The sequence below is a fragment of the Oncorhynchus mykiss genome, chromosome 8 (genome assembly GCF_057628025.1).
Source record: "Oncorhynchus mykiss isolate SJ-2025 chromosome 8, ASM5762802v1, whole genome shotgun sequence".
Taxonomy (NCBI): domain Eukaryota; kingdom Metazoa; phylum Chordata; class Actinopteri; order Salmoniformes; family Salmonidae; genus Oncorhynchus; species Oncorhynchus mykiss.
The window spans coordinates 53537696-53543905 of record NC_143029.1 but is presented as its reverse complement, the minus strand read 5'-3'; the positions used below and the strand labels follow the sequence as shown (position 1 = coordinate 53543905).

At 47.1% G+C, this 6210-nt stretch overlaps 1 pseudogene; it reads left to right on the top strand.

The window, feature by feature from the left end:
• The first annotated feature begins 3578 nt into the window (after positions 1 to 3578).
• On the top strand, positions 3579 to 4913 carry LOC149981692 (uncharacterized; annotated as a pseudogene).
• Positions 4914 to 6210: the final 1297 nt, after the last annotated feature.

Below are 6210 nucleotides of genomic sequence, written 5' to 3'. Positions count from 1 at the left end.
GATTTTAGAGGAGTCTACCCTTTTTAAGTGAGAGGATTGGCTGAACAGAGGACAAACAAAGAGGCATGTGCCTACACACACATTCGCACATTCACTTTTCATGTGTACCAAATTAAATCAATATTTCACTCGTCTGTCTAGAGCCCTTTCCTCGAAAAGTGAGTTAACACCGGCTTTTGTGGTTAATGGATCATTGTTTAAAATGGAATTTGAGTTGGCCATAATTGGAAAAACAACCTAACGTAACATTTCCCACAGATTCCTGTGTCGAGAAAAAGCAATAGAACAACTTCATACAGCTCATACTCAAAATCAAATGCGTTAATTCATTCATTCATTCACTGTATAAAAGCAGAGGCTTGCTAGCTGTGACCAGCTCTTTCAGTGAAGCAAATCTCAACGTTACAGAGAGAACTTTCTTCGGTCCCAAGAAGCACGCATTCTATACTGTAAAACCAAAGAAGTTATGTCTACTCAAACAGTTTGAGGAAACCGATTACCTAAAAGTTAAGAAACTTAAATAGCTGACTACAGCAGTGCTACCTTTATATGAGTAATACAAATGCATTTTTTTTAAGTACACTGTACTTAAATGTAATGTCCCCAGGAAGCCACGCCTCAAATCATTTTCCAGTGTACCTTGTCTTTTTGATTGAGTTGTAGAGGTACCACCCATGACTGTATTTGTTAGTGACAGATACATGGTTGTTGAATTCCATTGTTGTCATTCTTGTGGCCTTCATTAAGTGAGTTCCTAGCTGAATACAATTATCATACTTGAACCAATATGATAATTATTTTAAGAAGTAAAGGGGGGTTATTTTAAGAAGTAAAGAAAGGGAATTAGAAGAGGGGGAGAAGTGCACTAGGTACTTTTTTAAGAAAATAGTTAGTAAGGGTAGGTTAATGACTGGTTTAAAAAATAAAGATGGGGTTTTAAAAACAGATACAGGGGGAATAAAATAAGTAGTCAAGGATTTTTATGGGGAACTGTTTGGGGTAAAAGATGTGTGCAAGGAAACAATGGGGGACCTTTTAACATACATTGACAAGACCCTACACAACACGGACGACCTGATAAAAGACCCGACGAGGACAGAAATCGACCAAAGACTGAAACATTTTAAGAGGGGTAAAATCACCTGGGGAGGACGGCCTCCCTTTGGAGTTTTTATTTTACCTTTTGGGATGTTTCAGCCGACGAACTTCTGACTGTTTTTACTGACTTTGAACATCTTGACAGACTACCTGACAGTTTTAGAGTGGGGATCGTGACTCTTTTACCTTAGAAAAACGACAGGATGGACCTGAAGAACTGGAGACCGATAACCCTTTTAAACTTTGATAGTTAGTACTTTTTACCAAGGTTTTAACACTCAGAATGTCTTCTGTTTTTGGGGAGGTGATCCACCCGGATCAAACCTGTGCCGTTCCCGGAAGGAAGGAAGATCACGGCCAGCCTGATACTGATCCGAGATGCCATCTGTTATGCGAGAGACAGAAATATGCGGCTTGTAGTCCTACATTTTGAAAAAGCCTTTGATCGGGTCTCGCACCAGTACCTCTTTAAGGTACTGCAAAAAATGGGTTTCCCGGACAGGGACTGCTGTACGGGGACATCACCAGCAAAATCCTTGTAAATGGGCATCTGTCAAAAGCAGTGGGAGTACACTGCGGCGTCCGTCAGGACTGTCCGTTATCTCCTCTTCTGTTCGTGGCCTGTATTGAACCACTGGCACAGGTCTTGAGAAGGGACCAACGGATCAGTGGGGTGGGTATCCCGGGGAGTGGGGGGATGACCGCCAAGTGCGTCTTTTACATGGACGACGTCAACATTTTATGTACCGGCCTTTTATCCGTCGACAAGACTCTGGGGAGAACTGTGTCACGCCCTGGCCTTAGTTATCTGTGTTTTCTTTATTATTTTGTTTAGGCCAGGGTGTGACATGGGTGATTATATGTGTCTTTTTTTGTCTAGGGGTTTTGTAGTCTATGGTCTATTGTGTTCAGTTGAGTGTTCTAGGTAAGTCTATGGTTGCCTGGAGTGGTTCTCAATCAGAGGCAGGTGTTTATCGTTGTCTCTGATTGGGAACCATATTTAGGCAGCCATATTCTTTAGGTATCTTGTGGGTGGTTGTTCCTGTCTCTGTGTTTTGCCCCAGTTAGGACTGTGTCGGTTTTTCCACGTTTTCTTATTTTGTATAATGTTCACGTTTTCATCTTTCATTAAAGATGTTTATAAATATCCACGCTGCATTTTGGTCCTCTCCTTCTCAGGAAGAAAACCATTACAGAACCACCCACCACAACAGGACCAAGCGGCATGGTGACAGGCAGCGGCAGCAGGAGCAGCACAAGGAGGAATGAACATGGGATGATGTGTTGGACAGCAAGGGTTGCTACACATGGGAGGAGATCCTGGCGGGAAAGGATCGCCTCCCATGGGAACAGGTGGAGGCAGCTAGGAGAGCAGAGGCAGCCAGAGAGAGGAGCGATACGAGGGAACACGGCTGGCAAGGAAGCCCGAGAGTCAGCCCCAAACATTTCTTGGGGGGGGAGGCACACAGGGAGTATGGCGAAGCCAGGTAGGAGACCTGTGCCAACCTCCTGTGCTTACCGGAGGGCGAGAGAGACCGGGCAGGCACCGTGTTATGCTGTGGAGCGCACAGTGTCCCCAGTGCGGGTGCATAGCCCGGTGCGGTACATACCAGCTCCTCGTATCGGCCGGTGCTAGAGTGGGCATCGAGCCAGGTGTCACGAAGCCGGCTCTACGCATCTGGTCTCCAGTGCGTCTCCTTGGGCTGGCGTACATGGCACCAGCCTTACGCATGGTGTCCCCGGTTCGCCTGCACAGCCCAGTGCGGTCTATTCCACCTCGCCGCACTGGCAGGGCGACCAGGAGCATTCAACCGGGTAAGGTTGGGCAGGCTCGGTGCTCAAGAGCTCCAGTGCGCCTGCACGGTCCGGTCTATCCAGTACCACCTCCACGCATCAGCCCTCCAGTGGCAGCTCCCCGCAATCGCCCTGAGGTGTGTGTCCTCGGCCCAGTACCACCAGTGCCGGCACCACGCACCAGGCCTACAGTGCGCCTCGTCTGTCCAGTTCTGCCAGAGCCTTCCTCCTCTCCAGCACTAGCAGAGTCTCCCGTCTGTCCAGGGCCGCCAGAGTCTCCCGTCTGTCCAGGGCCGCCAGAGTCTCCCGTCTGTCCAGGGCCGCCAGAGTCTCCCGTCTGTCCAGGGCCGCCAGAGTCTCCCGTCTGTCCAGGGCCGCCAGAGTCTCCCGTCTGTCCAGGGCCGCCAGAGTCTCCCGTCTGTCCAGAGCCGCCAGAGTCTCCCGTCTGCCAGGATCCGCCAGAGCCGCCATTCTAGGTAAGTATATGGTTGCCTGGAGTGGTTCTCAATTTATCGTTGTCTCTGATTGGGAACCATATTTAGGCAGCCATATTCTTTAGGTATCTTGTGGGTGGTTGTTCCTGTCTCTGTGTTTTGCACCAGTTAGGACTGTTTCGGTTTTTCCACGTTTTCTTATTTTGTATAGTGTACATGTTTTCATCTTTCATTAAAGATGTTTATAAATAACCACGCTGCATTTTGGTCCTCCTCTCCTTCCCAGGAAGAAAACCGTTACAGACTGACTGGCACGGACGAGCCTCTGGGGCGAGACTGAACAGAGACAAGACAGAGGCCCAATTTCTCGGACCGTGGGCAGACCCAGACTTGACCAGACTACCTCTGACAGTCAAAATGACGGACATAAAGGTACTGGGGGTAAAGTTTGACCGGGGGGGATGAGGGATCGGTAACTGGAGTGGGATCCTGGGGACAGTAAGACAGAGACTGGGTTTTTGGGGACTGCGACAGCTGACTTTTGTGGGCAAGGTTTTAATCATTAAAGCTGTGATTTTACCTGTGCTTTTATTAATCAGTTATGTTTTTATTCCCCCTCAAAGGAGTATTTTAGACCTGGAGCGGATGCTTTTTTAGTTCCTGTGGGAGAGGCTCAGGAGGGAGCTGGTAAAGAGGCCCAGGTCCAAGGGGGGGAAAGGCTTGCTTGTTCCTGGGCAGCCGCTACACAGCGTTACCTCTGACTCTTGCCACCTCCCCGGTCAACAACAAGACTCAGGCCCTCGCACAGTTCTGGCTGGGATCTTACCTCAGGACTCTGAGGCTGATCCCAGTCGACCTGCGAGCCCCAGTCTCTTTCCTGTTACCCACACACTACGTCCAGCTCCAGAAGTTTTAAGACATTTTAAACTGGAAAAAGAAACAGTCACGGTCTTCACTAAACACCGCTCTCTCCTCTCTCTTGTGCAAGATCGGGAACCAGTGTGTCCACAACGGTTTGGCGCAACGTGGCCCATCCTGCTCTCCTGAATCGGCATCGGGACCTGTCCTGGATGGTCGCCCACGAGATCCTCCTGGTGATGGCCGTTATGCACTCACGCGGCATGGCGAGGACATCCGCGTGCCCCCGACCAGGCTGCGGCCAAGAAGAGTCGGTGAGGCACATGCTCTGGGAGTGCAGAGCTGCCATGGACCTGTGGAAGGAAGCAGGCCCCCTGATAACCCTGTGTCTGCCAGCAGGGGAGGACCTAACACCTCAGCTCGTGCTGTATGGAGTGGGCCGACGGTATAAATAAGGCCTTCACCAAGTACTGGCCCACCCTCCTGTGCTTGAAGGAAGCACTGTGGTCCTCCCGCAACCTGCTGGTAGGGAAAAGCGTAGAGACCACCCCCCAGGCAGTGGCGATGGTAGCCACGGAAGCCCTGGGGTGGTATGGAAGGAAGGGGGCCTCGACCCCAGGCGAAGGGTCCCCCACAACACCCTAGGTCCCGGCGGCCACGGCCTGACAGCGCTGCGGCGCCTAGGGCGATGCGCCTAGGGGAGGGATCTCCTCTGGGCCCCGACGGAGGGGACGGTAATTTATTCAGAGGAGCAGGATGAGGTGCGTTTGATAAGGACTCACCCCGCTCCTGTACAAGGGACCGAAGACAGCCTTTTAACAAAGTGACTTTTTAACATGTTTTTCATGTCTTCAATTTTTTTACCTTTGTTAGATCATTAGTACACATTTTAAATGGCTTTTACAGATTTGATGTTTACAAGGAAAGTACTTTTATTTATGGTTGTTTTCATTGATTTTAACAACACATACTTTTTAACAAATTGAAATGTAACTTTCAAATGCTGTGTTTTATGCTTTGTTGCCGTTTGTATGTGTATAAATGATGTAAAAAATGTATGAGCTGTTTTTAAAGGAAATGTGTTAATAAAACTTTTCCGAAAGTAAAAAAAATCATACTTGAACCATTACATACTGTATGTCATAAGGCCTTATACATTGGCCTGAAACTCGTTGTTTTACGGGCCACATCAAGCCTGCAAGAAAGATTGCAAAACTCTGCAAATATTTTTCCTGTAATCTTCCAACCAGGGTTTCTGGAAAACTTACTAGAATTCTGCAACCCTAACTGTTCACATTACATTGGCTTGCAAAGGGATGAGCAATTACTATTGGAATCTAGCCAGCATTAGTCCAACAGTTGACATTTGTATTCACCTGCATTCATAATGACTGCCAAAGTTAAGAAGAGTGGGCAGAAACTACCTAAGACATTTCAACTGGAACAACCATTTCAGTAACCGGTGCAAAACTTCAATGATTGGATTAGTTTAGAAAAAATTATATATTTTTTATAGCATAACATTAATCAATCAATGTACAATGCAAAAACACATGAAAAACAATTTTAAAAAATCTATCTGAAATAGAGCATGCTGGGAAAAAAAGCTAATTTGTTATCATAATTTACAAAAATAGAGTTGGTGTGACTTTCATTTACACTAAACAAAAATATAAACACAGAATGTAACACTTTTTGAGATTTTAAAGAGTTAAACTGAGTTACAGTTCAAAGAAGGAAATCAGTCAAATGAAATAAATTAAGCCCTAATCTATGGATTTCACATGACTAGGCAGGGGTGCAGCCATGGGGTTACACGTTTGCCTCGTACTTTTCTTGGTGCAAATGGCCGATAATTGCCCTACCACCTGCGGCTAAAACATGGGGCGGCACATTGGACGGTCCTGGGTTTTTTTTGAGAGTATGTGCGTATGGAACATTTCTGGGATCTTTGATTTCAGCTCATGCACATTAGGACCAACACTTTACATGTTGCGTTTATATCCATTTTTAGTATAGATTTGAG